This window comes from Meles meles, chromosome 5 (genome assembly GCF_922984935.1).
Source record: "Meles meles chromosome 5, mMelMel3.1 paternal haplotype, whole genome shotgun sequence".
NCBI classification, from domain to species: domain Eukaryota; kingdom Metazoa; phylum Chordata; class Mammalia; order Carnivora; family Mustelidae; genus Meles; species Meles meles.
The window spans coordinates 153,719,726-153,740,909 of record NC_060070.1 but is presented as its reverse complement, the minus strand read 5'-3'; the positions used below and the strand labels follow the sequence as shown (position 1 = coordinate 153,740,909).

General features: G+C 44.9%; 2 non-coding genes across 2 annotated transcripts; one reads left to right on the top strand and one right to left on the bottom strand.

Annotated features, from left to right (window-relative positions):
• Window positions 1–7,327: 7,327 nt before the first annotated feature.
• Window positions 7,328–7,399, bottom strand: TRNAA-AGC. The gene has a single exon. It is a non-coding gene; the product is annotated as a tRNA-Ala (tRNA).
• A 9,276-nt stretch (window positions 7,400–16,675) lies between these two features.
• On the top strand, window positions 16,676–16,757 carry TRNAS-GCU. The gene has a single exon. It is a non-coding gene; the product is annotated as a tRNA-Ser (tRNA).
• The last annotated feature ends 4,427 nt before the right edge of the window (window positions 16,758–21,184 follow it).

Sequence of the window (21,184 nt, the reverse complement as noted above, 5' to 3'; positions counted from 1 at the left end):
GGGTGGGGGGGGTGGGGGGGTGTTATATGGGACTGATGAATCATTGACCTCTACCTCTGAAGCTGATAATACAGCCTGTTAATTAACTAAATTTAAATAAAAAACTAAAAAATAGATTCATAAGTAGATACTTTACAACATCTTTAAATCTCATCACAGATGAACAAAATGTTTATAAAACCTTCCTCTAAAATAAGTCTCGGAATGCGGTTTACATAGAGACAGACATCAGGTGACCGAAGGTGATGACTCCTGACCAGAAATAGAATTCTCTGCAGTACTAGACGCCTGGGTGGCTCAGTTGGTTAGGCGTTTGCCTTCGGCTCAGGTCATGACCTCAGTGTTGTGGGATCAAGGCCCTTCTCCCTCTCCCTCTGCCCAACTCTACTTCCCCCACTCATGCTCACTCTCTCTCAAATGAATAAATAAAATCTTTAAAAAAAAAAAAAAGGAATTTTCTGCCGTACCAATGAAGATGAGCCTACTGTCTTTTCTTGCCTATTTGGATCATCCTCTTTTAACAGACTTTCAAATATTTTTTTTTAAAGATCTTTTATTCATTTATTTGAAAGACAGAAATTACAAGTAGGCAGAGAGAGAGAGGAGGAAGCAGGCTCCCTGCTGAGCAGAGAGCCCGATGCGATGCGGGGCTCGATTCCAGGACCCTGGGATCATGACCTGAGCCGAAGGCAGAGGCTTTAACCCACTGAGCCACCCAGGCGCCCCTAACAGTTAGACTTTGAACTTTATATCAGGAATTGTCTGAGCAACTTGCTTTAACACGTTTTCTTTTCGAGGCCCCTGGGTGGCTCAGGCGGTTGAGCATCTGCCTGAAGCTTGGGTCATGGTCCCAGGGTCCTGGGATCAAGGGCCCGATGGGGGCATCGGGCTCCTTGTGCAGTGGGGAGCTTGCTTCCCCTCCCCCACTCCCCCGGCTTGCGCGCCCTCACTGTGTGTGTGTTTGTCTGTCTGTCTCTCTCTCTCATTTGGTCAAACAAATAAAATCTTTACAAAAACTGTTTCTTTTTATGCTGGTTTTTTAACAATATGCTACATTTTTTGACCGTCATGCATACAACCTGTTGTAAGTCAAATTTCAACTGCTTACTGAATAAGACACAGACTTGAACAAGGAGCTATGCAAATCAGGTTAAAACTTTTTTTTCTTTGACCAAAGATTGGAGAGAGAACAGACATAGTTGAGAGGATGTAATAGGTTGGAGAGTTTAAAATGTGTATGGATGGGTTCCTGGTTCTATCCTTGTTGTCTCCACTTTCTGTCTCCCCCACCAAGGGACAAGACCCAGCAAAACTTCTAGGTGCTCCTCTGTGTGTTTTCCTTCCCCTTGTCATGCCCCTGCTAGTTTTCACTTTCAGGTTTCCTTCCCACTTCCTGGCAGAGTTTATCTCTAAGCAGCTACAGAAAGATGCCATTTTGGTGGCATTTTTGGTCAACATCAGAAGATTCAGTAATATCTATCAGGGGGATGTGGTTAGTCTTGGAGTGAAGACATCCTCTTGGAGGACCCAAATTGGACAGGACCCCCAGTGTTCCTTTTTCCATTGGTACCTTCAAAGGTCAAGGCATGACCTGAGTTCTTTTTTTTTTTTTTTAAGATTTTATTTATTCATTTGACAGGCAGAGCTCACAAGTAGGCAGAGAGGCAGATAGAGAGAGAGGAGGAAGCAGGCTCCCCGCCGAGCAGAGAGCCGGATGCAGGGCTCAATCCCAGGACCCCAGGATCATGAACCAAGCGGAAGGCAGAGGCTTTAACCCATTGAGTCACCCAGGCACCCCATGACCTGAATTCTGTAAACAAAACAAGGGTTTTGGCTTTGTGCCCTTGGCAACTCTGAAATAGAAGTACAGATAGTGGGGCACCTGGGCATCAGGGCTCCTGGTCTCAGGTGTTCAGTCTGGAACTGGGATCTCTGCATCGGCCCTTCATCCCTCCGACCATCAAACTACACCACACAGATGAGAAGTTACTTCGATAATTAAGATTTCATTAAAAATGAAATAGTTTCTAGAATATTCAGAGAACAGCTGCAAACAATAATAAGACTGTGAATGCTTGGCATTACTCAGATTGGACACCTGTACTGAGGTATACTGATATACAAAGAACTACACATATCCGTGGGTGTGGTTTGATGAGTTTGGACATAAGCAAATCCCCATTATACCATCACCACAGACAAGGTCACAACATACGCACTACCTCCTGAAGTTGCCTTGTGTCCCTTTGCTTTTCAAGTGTGTGTCTGTGTGTGTGTGACAGAGAGAGACCTACCCCCTTAAACTCGGAAGTGCGCAATACATTCTTGCTAACTGGAGGCGGATTTCTGTCACGTTTGTCTCGCATAACTGAAACTTTATCCTCACCCAGCCCAGCTCTCTGTTTCCTCCCCGCCGCGGTTGCTGGCGATCCCCATCACATTCCCTGCTTCCACGAGTCTGACTGTTGGCCAGAGTGGAAATGTGCAGTAATTGTCCTTCTGGCTGGCTTCATTTCGCGCCTTCTGGGTTCATCCCGTTGTCACAACTGGTAACGTTTTTAAAGGCTGGATAATATTTTTGTGTGTATGCCAGAGTTTCTTTATCCATTCATCTGTCGATGATACTTCCGTTGTTTCCGTATCTTGACCATCAGATGTCTTTTCAAAATCCTGTTTTCAGTTCTTTTGGATACAGACACAGCCAGAAGTGGGATTGCTGGATCATTTCGGAGTTTTATTTTTACTTTCTCTGAGAAGCATCCATACTGTTTTGTGTAGCTGCCGCACCATTTTACATTCTCACAAACAGTGGGCGAGGGTTCTAATCTCTCTACACCCTCACCAACACTTGTTACCTTTTTTTTTCTTTAAACAATAGCCATCCTAACAGGTGTGACGTGATAGCTCATTGTAGTTTTGATTTACGTTATACATACGTCACCACGTTGCACTTTTTTTTTAATGATTTATTTACTTATTTGAGAGAGAGTAGGGGGGAAGGTCAGAGGGAGGTGGAGAGACTCTCAAGCAGATTCCCTATAGAGCCTGGAACCTGAACTCACGACCCTGAGGTCATGAGCTGAGTCAAAATCAAGAGTGGGCTCCTCAACTGACCGAGCCACCCAGGTGCCCCCACTTTAAATATATTAAAATTTTATTTGTCCATTATGCCTAATTAAAAAACTATCCACTGCAATGATTTTCAAGAAACAGAAGCCATTCTTTGAGAAAAATGAAAATTAAATTTAAAACATTTAAATATGTAATATAAATAACATAAATATTAAATGTAAACATTTTAAACTTTCTGTTTGGGACATTTTACTTTTTAAAAAAATTTTAATTAACATATAATGTATTATTTGTTACAGGTCTGTGGTTCATCAGTCTATATAACAGCCGGTGCTCATCCATCACATGCCCTCCTTAATGCCCATCACCTGTCACCCCATCCCCTACAGCTCTCCCCTCTAGCAACCCTCAGTTTCTTCCCTATGATTAAGAGTCTTATAGTTTTCCCCCCTGCTCTGGTTTTGTCTTGTCTTGTTTCATTTTTCCCTCTCTTCTCTTATGGTCCTCTATGATATTTCTTGTATTCCACATATGAGTGAAACTGTATGATAATTGTCCTTCTCTGATTGACTTATTTCACTTAGTATAATATCTAGTTCCATCCGTATCAATACAGATGGTAGGTGTTCACCCTTTCCGATGGCTGAGGAATATTGCATTGTATAAATGGACCACATCTTCTTTATTCCTCTGTCGAGGGACATCTTCACTCCTTCCACATTTGGCTATTGTGGACATTGCTGCTATGAACATTAGGATGCATGTGCCCTTCTTTTCACTACATCTGTATCTTTGGGGTAAATACCCAGTAGTGAAATTACTGGCTTATAGGGTAGCTCTATTTCCAACTTCTTAAGGCAACTTTGTACTGTTTCCAGAGTGGCTGCACCAGCTTGCATTCCCACCAGTAGTGTAGGAGGGCTCCCTTTCTTCATATCCAGGCCAACACCTCGTTTCCTGACTGGTTGATTTTAGCCATTCTGACTGGTGTGAGGTGGGATCTCATTGTGGTTTTGATTTGTATTTCCCTGATGCCGAGTGATGTGAACACTTTCTCGTGTCTTTTGGCCATTTGGATGTCTTCTTTGCAGAAATGTCTGTTTCTGTCTTCTACCCATTTCCTGGAGAAAAATGAAAATTAAATTAAAAAGATATTTAAATATATAATATAAAGTCAGTAAGATAAATATTGAATGTAAACATTTTTAACCTTCTGTTTTGGACATTTTATTTTATTTTTATGATTTTTTTTTTTAATAATCTCTATGCCCAGTGTGGGGGCTTGAACTCACAATCCCAAAACAACAAGTCCCATTCTCCACCAACTGAGCCAGTCAAGCTACTCTGTTTCAGACATTTTTTTAAAAAATTTATTTATTTGACAGACAGAGATCACAGAGAGAGAGAGAGAGAGAGAGAGGAGGAAGCAGGCTCCCTGCTGAGCTGAGAGCCTGATGTGGGGCTCAATCCCAGGACCCTGGGATCATGACCTGAGCAGAAGGCAGAGACTTAACCCTTGAGCTACCCAGATCCAGACAGTTTAAAATAGAGCTTATACTCCAATGAATATAGCTGCATTCAGTCACACACTTTGAGCATTTAACCATCACTTCGTTGTTCTTGTTCAATTTTTACCAACTTTCACTTTTTATTTTTGCTGCCCCCTGGAAAACAAATCAAATTTCAAACATTATATTAACTTCAACCATAAATATTTTTACATGTATAACTAATAGTTATACGAGACCAGTGCTCTAACCCCTGAGCTACGGAGCCTAACTAATAGTTATAAACTTTTAAAAACATTACCATAATAATATCACAGCCAGCAAAGTTAAACTTCTTAATGTAGTCTAATGCTCAGTCCATGTTCAGTTGTTTCATTTTCCAATTATTTTGTTTGCGTCCAGATCCAAATGTGTTGCATTTAATCTCCCTGTATGTCATTTCATCTGTTTCATATCTGCCTCCTTCTCCCCGCCCCCACCCCGGCCATGTCACTTACTTTCTGAGGGTCAGTTGGCCCAGGAGAATTTTATCACATTCTGGATCTGGCTGATTGCCTGTGTTATTAAACAGATTTTTGTATTCCCGATACTTATTGTAAACAGATGGCTCCATCGTTTGAGTGGATAAACCATTAATTTCTTTTTTTTTTAATATTTTATTTATTTGACAGAGATCACAACTAGGCAGAGAGGCAGGCAGAGAGAGAGGAGAAAGCAGGCTCCCCGCGGGGCAGAGAGCCCGATGCGGGGCTCGATCCCAGAACCCTGGGATCATGACCTGAGCCGAAGGCAGAGGCTTTAACCCACTGAGCCACTCAGGTGCCCCAACCATTAATTTCTTAACTCAAGTATTTTGTTGGTGAGGTTGGGAATGTTCTGTTTCACTGTACCCAGACACACAGGATGTGTAGTCCTCTCACTTTTAATGCCATGGAATTAATTGCTGGTTTTAGGGGATGTCAGCCATTCCGTCCATTCTAGGATTCTGTCCGATTTCTCCTCAAGGCTGTAGCAGCCATTGATGATTGTGACCTGGATGCATTAGATCTGTTGTAAAATGTTGATTCTAATTTTAATCATTCCTCCTGCATTTATCAGCTGTGATTCTTCTATGGAGAAAATCTTTCCCTTATCAACAACATGTTTATCTTAAGAAACATCCCAGGGGTGCCTGGGTGGCCCAGTCAGTTAGGGATCAGCCTTCAGCTCGGGTTGTGATCCCAGGGTTCTGAAATCAAGCACCCCGCCCAGCTTCCTGCTCAGGAGGGATCTGCTTCTCCTCCTCCCTCTGTCCCTCCCCCCCACTATCTCTCCCTGTCAAATAAATCAATAAAATCTTTTTTAAAAATTCCATATTACTCATATAGGATAAATACTTGATTCGTTTCCTTCATTGGTCAACTTTCAAAATAATGAGATGCTATCCAAAGCCTGCAAAGGTTAGATATAGACTATCATGTGTGAGTCTGTGTTGGTTTTACCAGTAGGTGCTCTGAATGCTCTACTTGTAGTGGCTTTTCCACTTTGAAGGGCAATTTCCAGACGTATAATCCTACCAAGATATATAGAGATAGCTTTATCACTTACTATCCAATACTTAATCCTCTGTTTCTTCATATCTGAATGCCTCGGTTAATACCTCCATCAGAGCGGCACCTACCTGGGTGGCTCATTTGGTGAAGGGCTAGACTCTTGTTTTCAGTTCAGATCATGATCTCGGGGTATGGGATTGAGACAGGCATGGACCCCACATTTGACTCAGCATTGGGTGTGGAGCGTGCTTAAGAGTCTCTCCCTGTCCCTTTGCCCCTCTCCTCACCTCTCTCTCTCTCTCTCTCAAAAAAAAAAAAAAAAAAAAAGGAAAGGAAGGAAGGAGAAAAAGAAACACCCCAATCACAGCATTAAATAGTGGTGAAGATAATAGACATACTTGTCTTGTCATAAAAAATTTTTAATATAAAATGGGAAAAAAAATTTTAATGTTTGACACAAAATACTTTAAAAAAACTTAAATAGGTAGTACAGAATATAAAAATCTCCTAATAGTATATATTACATAGAATTATCTTCCAGAATACCAAATAATCCCTAGAAGTTAATAAATTTAAAAGTGAGGGCTCTCTCTCCCATAGTATATATTCAGCTCATACTTCAGACTAGCAAATCGGCTAGGATATGCAGGTGTTACTTGTGGGATGCTCGTTGGTTTGGGGGCAGTGGAAAGGGTCCTCCAGTCATTTCTAAAATGAGCCCGACGTGTCACTTATTTTGACTTAAGAAATACTTAGCCGCTCGGTCCCACACCTGTCCGCAGAGGCAGGCGTCCTGGGCCCCTTCCCCCGGTCTCCGTGACCCCCAGTCTAGGCTCGGACGACAGCACCTCATGGCCCCTCACGTGCCTTGGAAAGCCCGCAGGTGGGCCTGGGGCCCTCCGGGTCCGTGTCTGGTCACACGAAAAGGGGGAAAGTAGTTCGCAAGTTCAGAAGGAAAAAAAAAACAAAAACCCAATACGATCTTTTCCTGCTGTTCACCTCCAGTGTGTTCTTTGCCCCAAGAACTTTCCAGAACTCAAAGGAGCGGATGAGACCGAGGCTCTGCGCCGTCCGGGCGCGCAGGGCCCAGGACACTTGTTCTCAGTACGAAGTCGGGTGTCACTGCCGCCGTCCGGGCGGGTAGAAAACGGAACGAGAGCCGGCGGGTTCGCGGGGGAGACGCGCCCCGACCCCAGGCAATCCCCCCAAAACTGCTGGAGGTGCCGGGGATTGAACCCGGGACCTCGTACATGCTAAGCACGCGCTCTACCACTGAGCTACACCCCCGACTGCGGGCGCGGCGCTGCGGATTCCTCTCGTGATTTATTATCTTTCTTCCCTCCGAAAGCCTCAGGAAGGCGCGGAGAAAACGGGGCGCAGACTGCTCCGTGCGGCCGGCTGCGCGCGGCTCCGAAACGCCCCGCCGGGATTCCGCGGGCGCAGGCGGCCGAGCCCGCGCGGTCCCGCTCCCTGCGGCCACGTGTCCTGCCTGCGGCGGAGGAACGGCGGGGGGCGCAGCAGGGGGCGGCGCGGCGGCGGCGGCGGGGCGGGCCCGGGGCGCTGGAGGCGGGGGAGGGGTCCGCGCCCCCCGCGCCCCTCCCCCGGACCCTCCCACCATCTCGGTTTCCGGCCGCCGGAAACGGCCCCTGAACACTCGGTGCTGGTGGCCGGGGGCGTCCCGCGGGCCCGCGATGTCCTGCCCTGATCGCAAGGACAAGCTGGAACCCGAGCCGGGGTGACAGGTGTCCCCGTCCGCGAAGCCCTGGCGGCCCCCGCTCTGCGGGGCTCGTGGGGGTGCGTGTCAATGTTGCTTCCGTGTCAGGTGAGCGGGCCGGGGGCCCTGGCTCCTGCTGCCCACCACCAGCCCGTGGGGACCCCGGGAGCCATGAAGATCCATTGGTTCCTTGGATGGTTTGGGGGGAAAGCTTCTATTTTAGAGAGTTGGCTCCGTCCAGCCCAAATTTCCAGCGGTAGATTTCTCTGGAGCCTCCCGTGCGTTCCCTCTCTGCCTCTGAAACACCTTCAAACTTACTAGAAAGTTGAAAAAAAAAAAAATGGAAATAGCATAAAAACATCTGTCTGCCTTTTACCCAGATTTAGCTACTGTTAATATTTTACTCCATTTGCTTCAACGTTTGCTTCCTCTATCTCTCCTTTGAGATTAAGTTGCAGCCCACCCTGTCGCTCACACACTTGGCTACAGTTTGACCTTGCCACAGTAGCCCTGTTTCCACTACAGTCCGCACGCCAGTTTGACCAAATGACCCGATTTCCCCTCCGGTACAGCGACTAGTCTGGGGTCAGGCATTGCATTTAGTTGGCCTTTTTAGTTTTCTTTAATCTGGAACATTCCCACAGCCTTTTTGTTCCCCCAGTAGAACGTTTTCCACTTTGGGTCTGCCTGTGGTTTCCGTGTGGTAGTTTCAGGCCATGCCTTTCCCACTGCAGCACTAGGGAGCTGGTGTCCTAATGATGGCACCTGGAGACTGCCTCCCGTGGATGAGTGACGGCACCACGCCCCAATACTCTGATTATCCGGAGAACTCTCTCATTCCTAGTCTTTACAACGAAAAGAGCAGAGACGAGGAAAGAAGAGGGGTGAGGACCACACTGAAGCCTTAAAATTAGATGTTGTGCCTGTTTACCGAAAGCATCTTCGTTAAGTTTTCCCTGAAGATTTGCGCGAGAATTTCGCTGGGAGATATACCCAGGGTCCAAAAATACACATGCCAGTGGTAAACTTGACCACATGGCCCTCGAAGGCCTTCAGGTCCCAGCTGGGACTGTTACCTCAGGCAGAGAGTGGGGACGTGATGGCGGTCGGGGCTCTGCACTGGGAAAGTCATCCTGGGCTCTCTGGATGCCCCCGAAGGTAGTCACCCCTGTCCTTCCATGAGGGGAAGGCAAAGGAGAAATGAACACATTGCAGCTCCAGCAGCCGGAAAATTGGAGGAAACAGTCTCCCGTGCAGCCTCTGCAAGGAGCATGGCCCCTCACACACCTCTAACCGTGGAAGAGAATGTGTGTTGCTGTGAGCCACCCAGAGTTTGGGGCCCTGGGTCTGTTACCGCAGACATGTGATAAGTGATTGCAGTGCGTTGTGCAGGACGGCATTGGAGGACAGCTGTGCTGCCAGAGGCACACAGAAGTTTCCATCCCCAGCATCTTTAACAACATCTGCTGTTCACCTTCATGAGCCGCGCCATTCCTCCGTAGGCGGGATTCTTGGTGATCTGCCTTCCTCCGATTTCTAGTGAGGTTCAACATCTCTTAATATTGGAAGTCATTTAGGCATTACTTTTCTGAATTATTTATTTCCTTGTCCCATTTTTCTTTTGTGTTGCCTCTTTTTCTGATGGTATTTCACTTTTTTTTTTCATAAGATTTTTTTTTTAATTTATTTATTTGACAGACAGAGATCACAAGTAGGCAGAGAGGCAGGCAGAGAGAGAGGAGGAAACAGGCTCCCCACTGAGCAGGAAGCCTGATGCGGGGCTCGAAGCCTGATGCGGGGCTCGAAGCCTGATGCGGGGCTCGAAGCCTGATGCGGGGCTCGATCCCAGGACCCTGGGATCATGACCTGAGCCGAACGCAGAGGCTTTAACCCACTGAGCCACCCAGGCGCCCCTAAGATATTTTTTTTTTTTTTTAAGCAATCTCTGCAGCCAGTGTGGGCCTTGAGCTTACAACCCTGAGATCAAGAGTCCTGTGGTCTACCAACTGAGCCAGCCAGATGCCCCTCTGGTAGTATTTTAAAATTTCTGTTTTTTAATTCCTCTTTTGCAAGGGGTCTTTTTATTTAGTATATATTGATTTCTTGTCAGTCTTAGTTGTCGCAAAAATCTCCTTCCAGTCTATTATATGTCCATGAATTTCATCTGTGGCATTCTTTATGGATTGAAAACCATCACTTTTTAATGACAGGACTGCCCATTTTCAATGATTTGTGCCTTTTGGTTCTTGTGTTTTGTTTTTTTTTTAATCTTCACCAGTTATGACTTATTAGAAGGTCCTACTTCCCAACCATTAGTCCTTGAATATACCCCCTTTGTGACTTTTCTAGTCTCACAAAGAGTTGGGGAATTCTCTCGGGGGTCACTCAAAACCAGTAAATATTACCTGGCTCCACAGTAATTCAGGGGCACCTGGAGCCCAGGTCAGGACAGTTAGTGATCCAAGCGTGAGATGTGGGAGCCCTGCCCCGAGGGCCTGGGAGTCAGAGAGAGGCTGGGAGCAAGCAGTACAGGAAACTCACCTGGGTCAGTCCAGGAGCAGGGGATCCTGAAGCCAGGTGCCACGCCACTGTAGGGATGAATGTTTTCATATCATAAGAGTGGGGAGGCGGAAGAGCAGAGCCTGACACTTGCTACGGTCCCACTCTGTCCCACTGTGGTGGGACACAGGCGGCTCGGGGTCAGCTTTGTCCCCGGTTCAGGAAGAAGTAGAAACATATCCCCTTCGACAGAAGGCTTCCCCAGGTTGCGCCTGCAAGACTCATTCGTATTAAGATCATACAACCAGCTCAACAATAAGGATGACTATACACACAGGAGATAAAAACACTATGCCGATGGTTTAGAAGATAAGAAACGTGACATGTATAGACCTAAGCAACTCCAGATGTTGAAATTTTAAGATACAAGACAAAGAATCGCTGTGTGGGATATGTATCAATAAATTAAGGATACAGAGTATGCAAGAAGAATGAATAGAATGATATAACATTTAGAACTTAGAAATAAAAATAATAATTGAAATGAAAAATTTCTAATAGGTAAGATTAAACAGCATATTAGCTGCAACCAAAGAAAGAATGACTACACTGAGAGATAAAGCCAAAACGCTGATCCAGAATATAACAAAAGTAGTTAACATGGAGCATTCGAAGCAAGCTGTGACAGATGAACCTGACCACAGGTCATTTGCACCTCCTCCCATCACGGGGTGGAGTCTAACTTACTCCTCTAAACCTTGACTCTGAGCTGCTCTGACCGGTGGAGTACAATGAGGTGATGCCGTGCCACTTCCAGGCCTGATCTAGAGAAACCTTGTCATGCCAGCCCTCACTTTCCTGGAAGACGGCTATCATTGTAAAAAAAAAAAAAAAAAAAAAAAAAAAAGGCTGGACCATCCTGCTAGAAAGATCACATGAAGGAAATCTACCAACTCCCAGAAATAGTCCCTGTCAGATATGTTATTGAGGCCATCCAAGAACAGTCTCTGGCTGACCTGCCCGTCAGCCACATAGAAATTAGTCCAGCTGACCCACAAAGAGAAGGGACGATACAGCCCACCTGAGCTCTCCCCATATTGCCACCTCATGGAACTGTGAGAAAATAATAAGTGGGTGTTATTATAAACCCCTGAGTTTCGGGGTAGTTTATAACACAGCCATAGAAGATGGATAAAAGAACACAGTAGAGATGTAGGCTCAGCTAATAAATTCTGAAATATATATAATTACAACCAGAAATAAAAGAAGAGAAAAATGTAGGTGAGGTAATATTTGAAAACATAATAGCTGAGAATTCCCCAGAACTGGAGAGGAATTTTCATGCATAAAAGATTCAGAAAGCACAGTGCATCACAAGCAAGGTAAAGTGAACAACTATAACTTCACACCTCCTCCTGAAAGAGGAGGTCTGAAATCAGAGAATACGGACAGCTCTCCTGCAAAGGAGGACGAGTTAGAATGTTAACAACAACCTTAACTCCATGATACAATCCAGGAAAAGGGAAATCTATTTTAGAAGTATTGAAATAAAATAATTGTCAATCTAGAGCTGTGTACTCTCCAAACTGAGCTTTTAAGAATGGGAGCTTTTTACCACCATTTACATGTAAAGATTTATTTATTTAAGAGAGGGAGCAGGGAGAGGGCGAGAACTCCAAGCAGACGCCACTCTGAGCAAACAGAGCCGGGGCTGGGCTTGCTCTCACAATCCTGAGATCACAACCTGAGCTGAAACCAAGAGTTTATGCTCAAGCAACTGAGCTGCCAGGTGCCCTGACCACTGTTCACAAATAAAAACTAGGAGTTTACAACCAAGAGATCTGCATCAAACAAAATCTTTTAACTTGTGTTATTAACATTCAAACTTGCATAAAGTTAGAATAGTATGATGAATGTCCACGTCCACCTCAGCCTGGTTCAGCAATGATTAACACATGCTGCTCTTATTTCATTTTTTTCTGAAGTATTTCAAACTATTTTCAACCATCATGCAGTTTGATCTTTAAATATTTCAGTATATACCTCTAATAGATAAAGACATTAAAAATAATTTCAATAACTTTATCAAATCTTAAAATTTTAACTAAAATTCTAATTCTAATTCTAATTAACTAAATTTATCCCCTAATATTACTTTTACAGAGGTGTGGGGAGGGAGGGGCAGAGGGAGAGAGAATGTCAGGCAGACATCACACCCAGCTCAGAGCCCAATGTGGAGCTCGATCTCACAACCCTGAGATCACGACCTGAGCCAAAATTAAGAGTCCGACACTTAACCAACTGAGCCACCAGGCGCCCTTAACTAAAATTCTTAATACTAATATCCAGTCCAAGTTCAATTTTCTCAGTTTTGTAAAAATGCCTTTTTATAGTTGATTTGTTTGATTCATAACCCAAACAAGGTCCACACATTGCTTTTGTTTGATTAAAATCTCTTAAAATTCTCACTGTAACAGTACCTTTTTTTTTTTTTAATACCATTCGCTTGTTTATGTAACTGAGTGATCTGTCCTGTAGAATTTCTTATGTTCTAAGTTTGGTTGATGTTTTCCTTGTGGTATCACTTAATGTGTTTTCTTATTCTCCGTATCTCTTGTAAACTGGTCATTAGGCATGGAAATTTTGTTGGATTCACATTCGGTTGTTCTAGGCTACAATGTATCATAAGTTTTCACTGTGTAAGGGGCGCCTGGGTGGCTCAGTCAGCTAAACTTGGCTTGAGTCATGATCCGGAAGTCCTGGGCTTGGATCATGATCTCAGTGTCCTGCTCCCTGCTCAGGGGGGGAGTCTGCTTCTCCTCCCCACGCCCCCCGCACCCCCCCTCAAATAAATAAACAAAATCTTTTTTTTTTTTAAGTTTCACTATGTATTTCCTGTAGCATCACAGCGGGGGGCATATAACTTGGTTTTTCCACTTCTAATTACGGTAGGATTGTTCCCTGGGTTCAGATAGTATCAGCTGCTCTGCCCCTTTGCCCTCCACCCAGCGGTTTCTCCACCCCTGCTTATTACTGCCTGCATTCACTGTGCACTGAGAGTTGTAAAATGATGATTTTTCAAACACTTCTTTTGTATGTTTATCTGTAAACATTCCACAAATGGTAACTTTTCTTAATCTTTTATTGGATATCTTTACAAAGGCAAGGTAAATGATAGGTTAATTATTAAAATGACTTCTAAATGATGTACTTCTTGCAGATTTTTGTTTTTTGTTTAAATTCAATTAATTATAGTGTATTATTAGTTTCAGACATAGAGTTCAGTGATTCATCAGTTAAATATAAGACCCAGTGCTCATTGTCATTGCATCACATGCCCTCCTTAATGCCTGTCACCCGGTTACCCCCCAGCCCCGCAACCTTCAGTTTGTTTCCTGAGAATAAGAGTCTCTTACAGTTTGCCTCCCTCTGTTTTCATCTTGTTTTATTTTTCCTTACCTTCCCCTATGATCCTCATATTGTTTCGTAAATTCCACGTATGAGTGAGATCGTATGATAATTGTCTTTCTCTGATTGACTTATTTTGCTTAGCATAATCCCCTCCAGTTCCATCCACATCGATGTAATGGTAAGTATTCATCTTTTCTGATGGCCAAGTAATATTCCATTTTATATACCACATCTTTATCCGTTCATCTATCAGTAGACATCAAGCCAAGTTTAACTTTCCACAGTCCCTCTGTTGGGGACATTGCTGCTATAAACATTGGGGTGCATGTGCCCCTTCGGATCACTACATTTGTATCTTTGAGGTAAATACCCAGTAGTGTGATTGCTAGGTCATAGGGTAGCTCTATTTCCAACTTTTTGAGGAACCTCCATACTGTGTTCCAGAGTGGTTGCACCAGCTTGCATTCCCACCAACAGTGTAGGAGGGTTCCCCTTTCTCCACATCCTTGCCAGCATCTGTCATTTCCTGACTTGTTAATTTTAGCCATTCTGACTTGTGTGAGGTGGGATCCCATTATGGTTTTGATTTGTATTTCCCTGATGCCGAGTGATGTTGAACATTTTTTCATGTGTCTGTTGGCCATTTAGATGTCTTCTTTGGAGAAATGTCTGTTGTCTGAATGTCTGAAATGTCTTCTGCTCATGTCTTGGCTGGATCATTTGTTCTTTGGATGTTGAGTTTGATTAAGTTCTTTATAGATCTTGGATGCTAGCCCTTTATCTGATATGTCATTTCTTGCAGATATTTTTGATGTCAGTGCCCATCATGGGTTTTCAAAGGTTGTAAAAGGCCCAGGGCAATTTCCAACTTTTTTAGTCTTACAGCACATTGAAATAAACACAAAATAAGCGCAATATGAAGATTCTAAAAATTGGGGTATATTTGAAATAATTATACTGAAAGATGAACTGTTAACACCAAATAAATATTACAATAATTTTATGTGTAATGTACTTTGGAGGGATCAAGAAAAGTCTGAATTTGAGCCTTCATGAAACTGAGGCTGAAGGGTCCTCACTGATATTACCTAAAACTCTTTATGGACCTACCTTTTCATAGGTGTTGAAAATGATAATAATAACAAGACTGTGCGTACTACACTTGAACTCGCATCCCTCCCACCCCCACTGGATAGTTGGGTTTTAGGAAGGGAATAAGGATGTAAGTCTTTAAATTTTAATAGGACTTAATTAATTATCTTTTAATGTGTTTCTGCCCATTTTCCCCACCACAGTATTTCAAAACAGGCTTTCCAACATCTGGCCCAGATTTGTTATTATTAATTTTAGAAATATTTGTCAATCTGATGGAAAGGAAAATTTATTACTATTTTAATTAGCATATCTTTAAGTATACATGAAGTGGAACTTCTTTTAGGACGTTTATTGTCTGATTTTTTTCCTACTTCTGTGGGTTGCCTGCACATATTACTGGTTCATTTTTTTCCTCTGCTCCTTCTCTTTTCTTGGGGATAATAACGATAATGCAAAGCTTTGTCAGTCAATGGTGGTTCCAAGCGCCAGGCATTTTAAAGCACTTTGCATTTTCATTCAGTCCTCACAACAGCCCTGCAGTGTAGCTTATGAGCCCAACAAACTGAAATAATTGAAAACAGTCTCTCTGTGTACCTTGCTTTTCGGCATTTAGTAGTTCTATTAAAATACAGATTTGTTCCATTCATTCACTCAGGAGTAACTTGTGCGCCTATTACTGACCATCCTCTTGCCTGTCTTGTGATGAATAATGAAATATCCCTGCTCTCCCGGGAGCATTGGAGGGAAAACAGTAAAAAAAAAATCGTTAATCTAACAGGGAAATTTCCGACTCAGAATTTGTATTGAGAAATAGTTCTAAAGTCACCGGTAGAAATTAGGTTTCCTTGGAACTGTGAAGAGGGACACATAAGAGTGAATGTAAGTGATTTGAACAAAACGGACGTTCTAACTCAAGGCTTAAGGAAAATCATAACAACCGGTAATATGGATTTTTGACTCACTAAATGAATAAATCCTTCCTCCTCTAACCCACGGATTGAGGGGAGTTTCCCATGATGGGTGGTGCGTCCTGGAGGTGAGTTTTTGAAAATTCAGTAGAGGAACATGTCAGGGACAGAAGAGGGTGTGCCGTGTCAAAGCTAGGAATAGAGGCAGAGGTTTCCTAGGAAGGAAAAAGCACCTTGGCAAGTAAGGATCTCTTGTCTTTCCATTTGTTTCCAAAATCCTGCACTAACTATAGAAAAGCACAGAAGCCTGTCAGTGGAGGGCTCTGAATCCTGGGTTTACCGAAGTTGTCAAGTTCGGCTTCCTCCGGGGAGTTAACATCACGGAGGCGGAGAGGGCTGGAGATGGAACTGGCGAGGTGGCCGGCCCCAAGCGCCTCGGTGACCGGGATGGACCCCCGGCCCGCCGCGGGCCGCCGGATCCCGCGCCCCGGGGCTCCGCACCCGGCCGTCCCCGTCGTGGAGGCGGCCCCGCTGAGATCCCAGGTCCCTCCGGCGCCCACGCGGTCTCGTCCCGGAGCTTGCATTCAGCTTTCGTTTCCGGCCACGCTCTCCGGTGTCGCGGGAGGCGCCACGCCGCAGGGAACAGGAGGGACGGGGGGCGCGGCCCAGCAGTCGGACGCGTTCCAGGGGCCAATCCAGGGGGTCTCTGCCTTTCCCGGGAGCGCAGGGGCCTCCAACAGGTGCGCGCCCAAGACACTCCCGAGCCTGCTGGGTGTACTCGCCCATCCAGGATGCGGCGTCCTGCAGGGACCCGAAAACGCCTGCCTGGGGGGCGGGCGTGAGGGTCAAGTCACCGTGACGTCCGAGGAGACACTTCGTGGATCACCGCTGCACCGACTGCGGGGTGAAGAGTCTGACCGCGCGAGTGCCCCACCCGACGAGGTGGCCGAGTGGTTAAGGCGATGGACTGCTAATCCATTGTGCTCTGCACGCGTGGGTTCGAATCCCACCCTCGTCGTGAGGTTTTCCTCGGACTCCAGGCTGGATGGCTCTGTGGTGAACCCCCTGCCTTGGTATCCGGCTCCCCGCCCCCCCCCCCCCCCCCAGCCTCAATTGTTGGCTGCAGAAGTGCCAGAGTTACCACCGTGGGTCGTTTGCCTCCGAGGGGAGAACCTTCCTGAACGCAGGAAACCCCGGGGAGTCTTCAGGTCTTTTGAAGAAGCAGTTGGATAGTTAATTGAGGGAAATCGAAGAACATTGCCTAACTTAAATGATAAAATCATCCACAGATGTAGACAAATAGTTTATATTGTAGTTTGCACAATATTTTCACCCGGATTTTAACTGTACTGCGATTTTCCGCATGTTTGCTAATTTAAAGTGTCCCCTTCGTCTCAGCATGTAATTTTCAGCGTGTTCATCTGTAAAACTGTAACATACGTTTTTAGAAATGAGTTTGCTGCGTCCCAGGATATATGCATTTGAAATATTTAGACATAGTGCCAAATTGTCCGCCAGAGGAATTTCATTTGTCTACACTCCCAACCCATAGTGACTGAAGTCCTGCTCACCTCACTCGCCCCAATACGGTATGTTGCCAACTTCTGGTTCTCTGTTCATGTAGTGGGTGAAGCGATATTACAGTACAGTTTAACTTCCATTTCCCTTATTACAACAGAGTACCTCTTACATTTATAAAAAAATATATAGAATTGTTTTTAATTCATCTGACTTTGTTTTTTTATTTCTTTGGTTTTTGTTTTGTTTTGTTTTTGACCTGAGAGCAATATTTGAAGATTGAAAGTATGATCTCTGGACAGCTTCAAGTGCTTGTTGTGAATGAAGAATTCTGGGCCTCACTCTTGAGCTATTAAATTATGATCTCAGGGACTGTGCTTTCGAATCTGTGATTTAATAAAGTATTCAGGTGTTTCTTCTGTTGACCTTAAAGCCTTGTACCTGGCTTAGGTGTCTACATGTTACATCTAACCACCCAGAATTCTATTTCTGTAAATGTTCAGCCCAGGAAAGCTGCTCCTGTCTTCAGTCTTCCCAGCCACATCTCTCCTATTTCGTACAGATTGTAAAAGCTGTTTGCATATCCTCAGATAACCAGCTACGATTAATTCCTTCACTCTACTCTGGATACACCTTCTGTACCTAGCTGATTGCCTCCTCAAATCCCGAGTTAGTTCTCTTCTCTGGAAAAGACATTTTCCCAGGATGTGTCTGTAAGTTCTTTGAAGGGGCCATCAAAGAAAAATTGTAGCACATAGAGTTAAAGAGGCTTACGTTAAGACTGTTGCAACACAAGACAGAGCTTGAACTCAACTTAGAGTACAACTGCGGTGGCTAGGGACGTAGAGCCAATGGATGGAAAACTGCTAAAAAACAAAACCAAAACACACCAAAAACTCTATTAAATATTTAGTGGAGTAGAAGGGACTTGATTTGATATCAAGGGTAGGGGTTTCCCACCTAAACTGGCTTAGCAGACTCTTGCCCAAACTGGACCCAATGGGGTTCTTTATTACACTAGGCCTGACAGGCCAAGGACAGAGCCTTGCTCAGAAGGAGGCTCAGAAGAGCCCCACTTGTTTGGTGGAGGAGGGAGTCCTTGTCAACACCCTCAGAGAGTCCCCCAGCTTCATAAAGGCACAGGAGAGCCACGGAGCACGTGGGGAACCAGCAGAAGAGTGTGTGTGCCCTCCCAGCCTCTGTCGTGTGTCAGGCCACTTCTGCCTCCCTGTGGCACCTGGTCCCTGGCCTTCTCCCCAGGCTTGGGTCACTCGGGTGCAGACACCCTCTACCCAGGCCTTTTCTGTTACCTTAATTTAGAGGATTGGAATAAAGTCTGAATTCATGGATTCGAGCGAAGACAAGTGGGTCCTTGATGGCGAATATGGTCATAATTATATCATTAGATTCTCTTTCAATATTGAAGCCGTATTTCTTCCTTCTGCTACTGTCACTTCCTAAAGTTCCAGGAGGGCAGCTGGAAGTCTGCTTGTGGTAGTGAGTTGGGTTTGAGGCGGACGTCAGTGCCGCGTGGCTGAGAGAACCACGGGCCAGAGGTCATGCTGGTTGGAGGAAGGACAGCAGGTGCAGGCTTTCCAGATGGGGAAGGCCGCAGGCCATTTCAGAAGAGAGCAGACACTTTGGGGGGGGGTGCCTCATCACACTCGCGTCAAGGAGGTGGAGAGAAGGCAGGACCGCAGCAGCCTGAGCAGAAGTGGTTACTTCCCTTTGCCATTGCATCATCGCAGGCCGGGCTAGTGGAGTACCAGCAAGCTCCCCAGTGGGAACCCGAAGAGTCTGTTCTTATAAACTTAGTGGCCTTAGTTTGTTACATCATTTCTGTGTAATCAGTGGTAATTAATAATAGGAGCTAATACATGTTTGTAGTCTAATGAATTCGTGGAATTGGGGAGAGTGGGACTTGACTCTCTGGTATGGGAACATTCAAATGTTGAAGTAAGAGGAATCTGAAGCAGATCACTGGATTTAAAGGCTGCCGCTTACGAAATAGAAGAGATTCATCTGTACAAAACACAGATACCTGTCTTCTCCTTTTTTTTTTTTAAATACCTATCTCTTCCTAATTTAGCTCCTGTCCTGTTGGAAGGAAATCTTTCCTTCCTGTCGCCTGTTTCTCATCATTCTAAAGGTAAATGAGTGTACGGACTTCCTAGGTTTGATCTTTACATCCAACTCTATCCTGTTTACACAGTGAGAATAATGTTCCTCGAGCACATTTTTGTCCCTGGGTCTCAGCTTGGGTGGTTCTGTTGTTGGTGTGAGGACACCCCACCCTGGGCTGCCTGTGTTGGAGGGGGGGGGGGGCGCGGGGCACAGGTCAGGGAGCATCCTGCCACCTCCCGGCTGCCCTCCAGGAATTTGGGATGGGTGACGGGAATGAGGAGGAAGGAGAGAGGACAGATGAGTGCTCCTTGTTGCAAGAGTGAGAAATGCCCTGGGGCGTAGGGCGTGGTGCCTCTGCCTCTGTGCGGAGCACAGACTGAGACCTTTGAACCTGGAGGTGTTGAAGATGCTGCTTGCCCCAGGAAGGTGAACTTTTGAAAATGGAATTTAATTCCTGGGTTCTTTAGTTGATTCTCATTGGGAAGTTGAAGGTTGCTGTGCATTCAGATGTCCCGTGTACTGTAAAGTGTGACATGTGCTTCCTGAGAGGTGGCATCAAGCCAGACTCAGCCCAGCTTGAGGGTTCCAAGTCCAGGGTGCTGGCCACTACTCTGCGGACCGACAGGAAAGGTGAACACACCTATCCACAGTCATGGTTAAGTATCTCCTCGGAATAAATGCAGTAACTCCAACCCAGAGGTGAGTCAGGCTTCCCTGGGACCAAGCTGATAATGAAATCTGATGCTGTGTTGTCGCTGAAGAGGTGATGAGTGAAACAGAACTCAAGGCGTTTGGGGCACTCTCCAGGTGGCTTCTGCTGCTATCCAGACTTTGTGAGGTCTGCAGCCCATGCAGCTTAGAGGGTCCTTGTTTAAGAAAAAGAATACAGTTACCAACACAATTAGATACAGCCACTCTAAGGTTATACAATGTATCTGATGATAAGCTGCAGTAGAAAGAGGGGGCAGTCTTAACTAATTTCCATCATAATATACCGTGGCCCTTCTATAAAACGCGTTTCATCCAGGGCTACCCCTTCCCAGGTCTTGCAAAGGGCCTGTGCAAGTGAGGGGTCATGATAACTACTTCTCTGAGGGGCTGTTTGGCAATATCTTTCAGAATGATCTCCCTCAACAATTTTTCTTTAAGTACAAAAAAATTTAAAATATTTAAGAATGTTCACTGTAGTATTTGGCAATATCAGAAATCTGAAAATGTGCCCATCCACTTAATGAAAATAATAGCCAGATACTAAAAAGCCTGGGCTAGAGGTGGGTACCCACATTTTGGCTTGGCAGTTTGGGGAGAGGGTTTGCTTTAAATCAAAACCCAGTAATTTCTCAGTTGTAATATATAGCATGAGCTAATTTTTATAAGTCTTAACTTGTGAGTTTATGTATTCATTTTTAAATAGATTTGAGGAATATATACCACACTCAGTATGAATTTTTCTGAGAAATGGAATTGGAGGATAGAGGAGGTTTTCATTTTTTGCCGTGTTCACCTTTTCAATATAATTTTTTTTTGTTTACAGGTGTGTATCACCTTAGATTTTTTAAAAAATATTTTATTTTTTTATTTGACAGAGATCACAGGTAGGCAGAAAGGCAGGCAGAGAGAGAGGAAGGGAAGCAGGCTCCCCGCGGAGCAGAGAGCCCAATGCGGGGCTCGATCCAAGGATCCTGGGATCATGACCCGAGCGGAAGGCAGAGGCCTTAACCCACTGAGCCACCCAGGCACCCCTCACCTTAGATTTTTAAAAAAAGATTTTATTTATTTATTTGACAGAGAGAGACACACAGA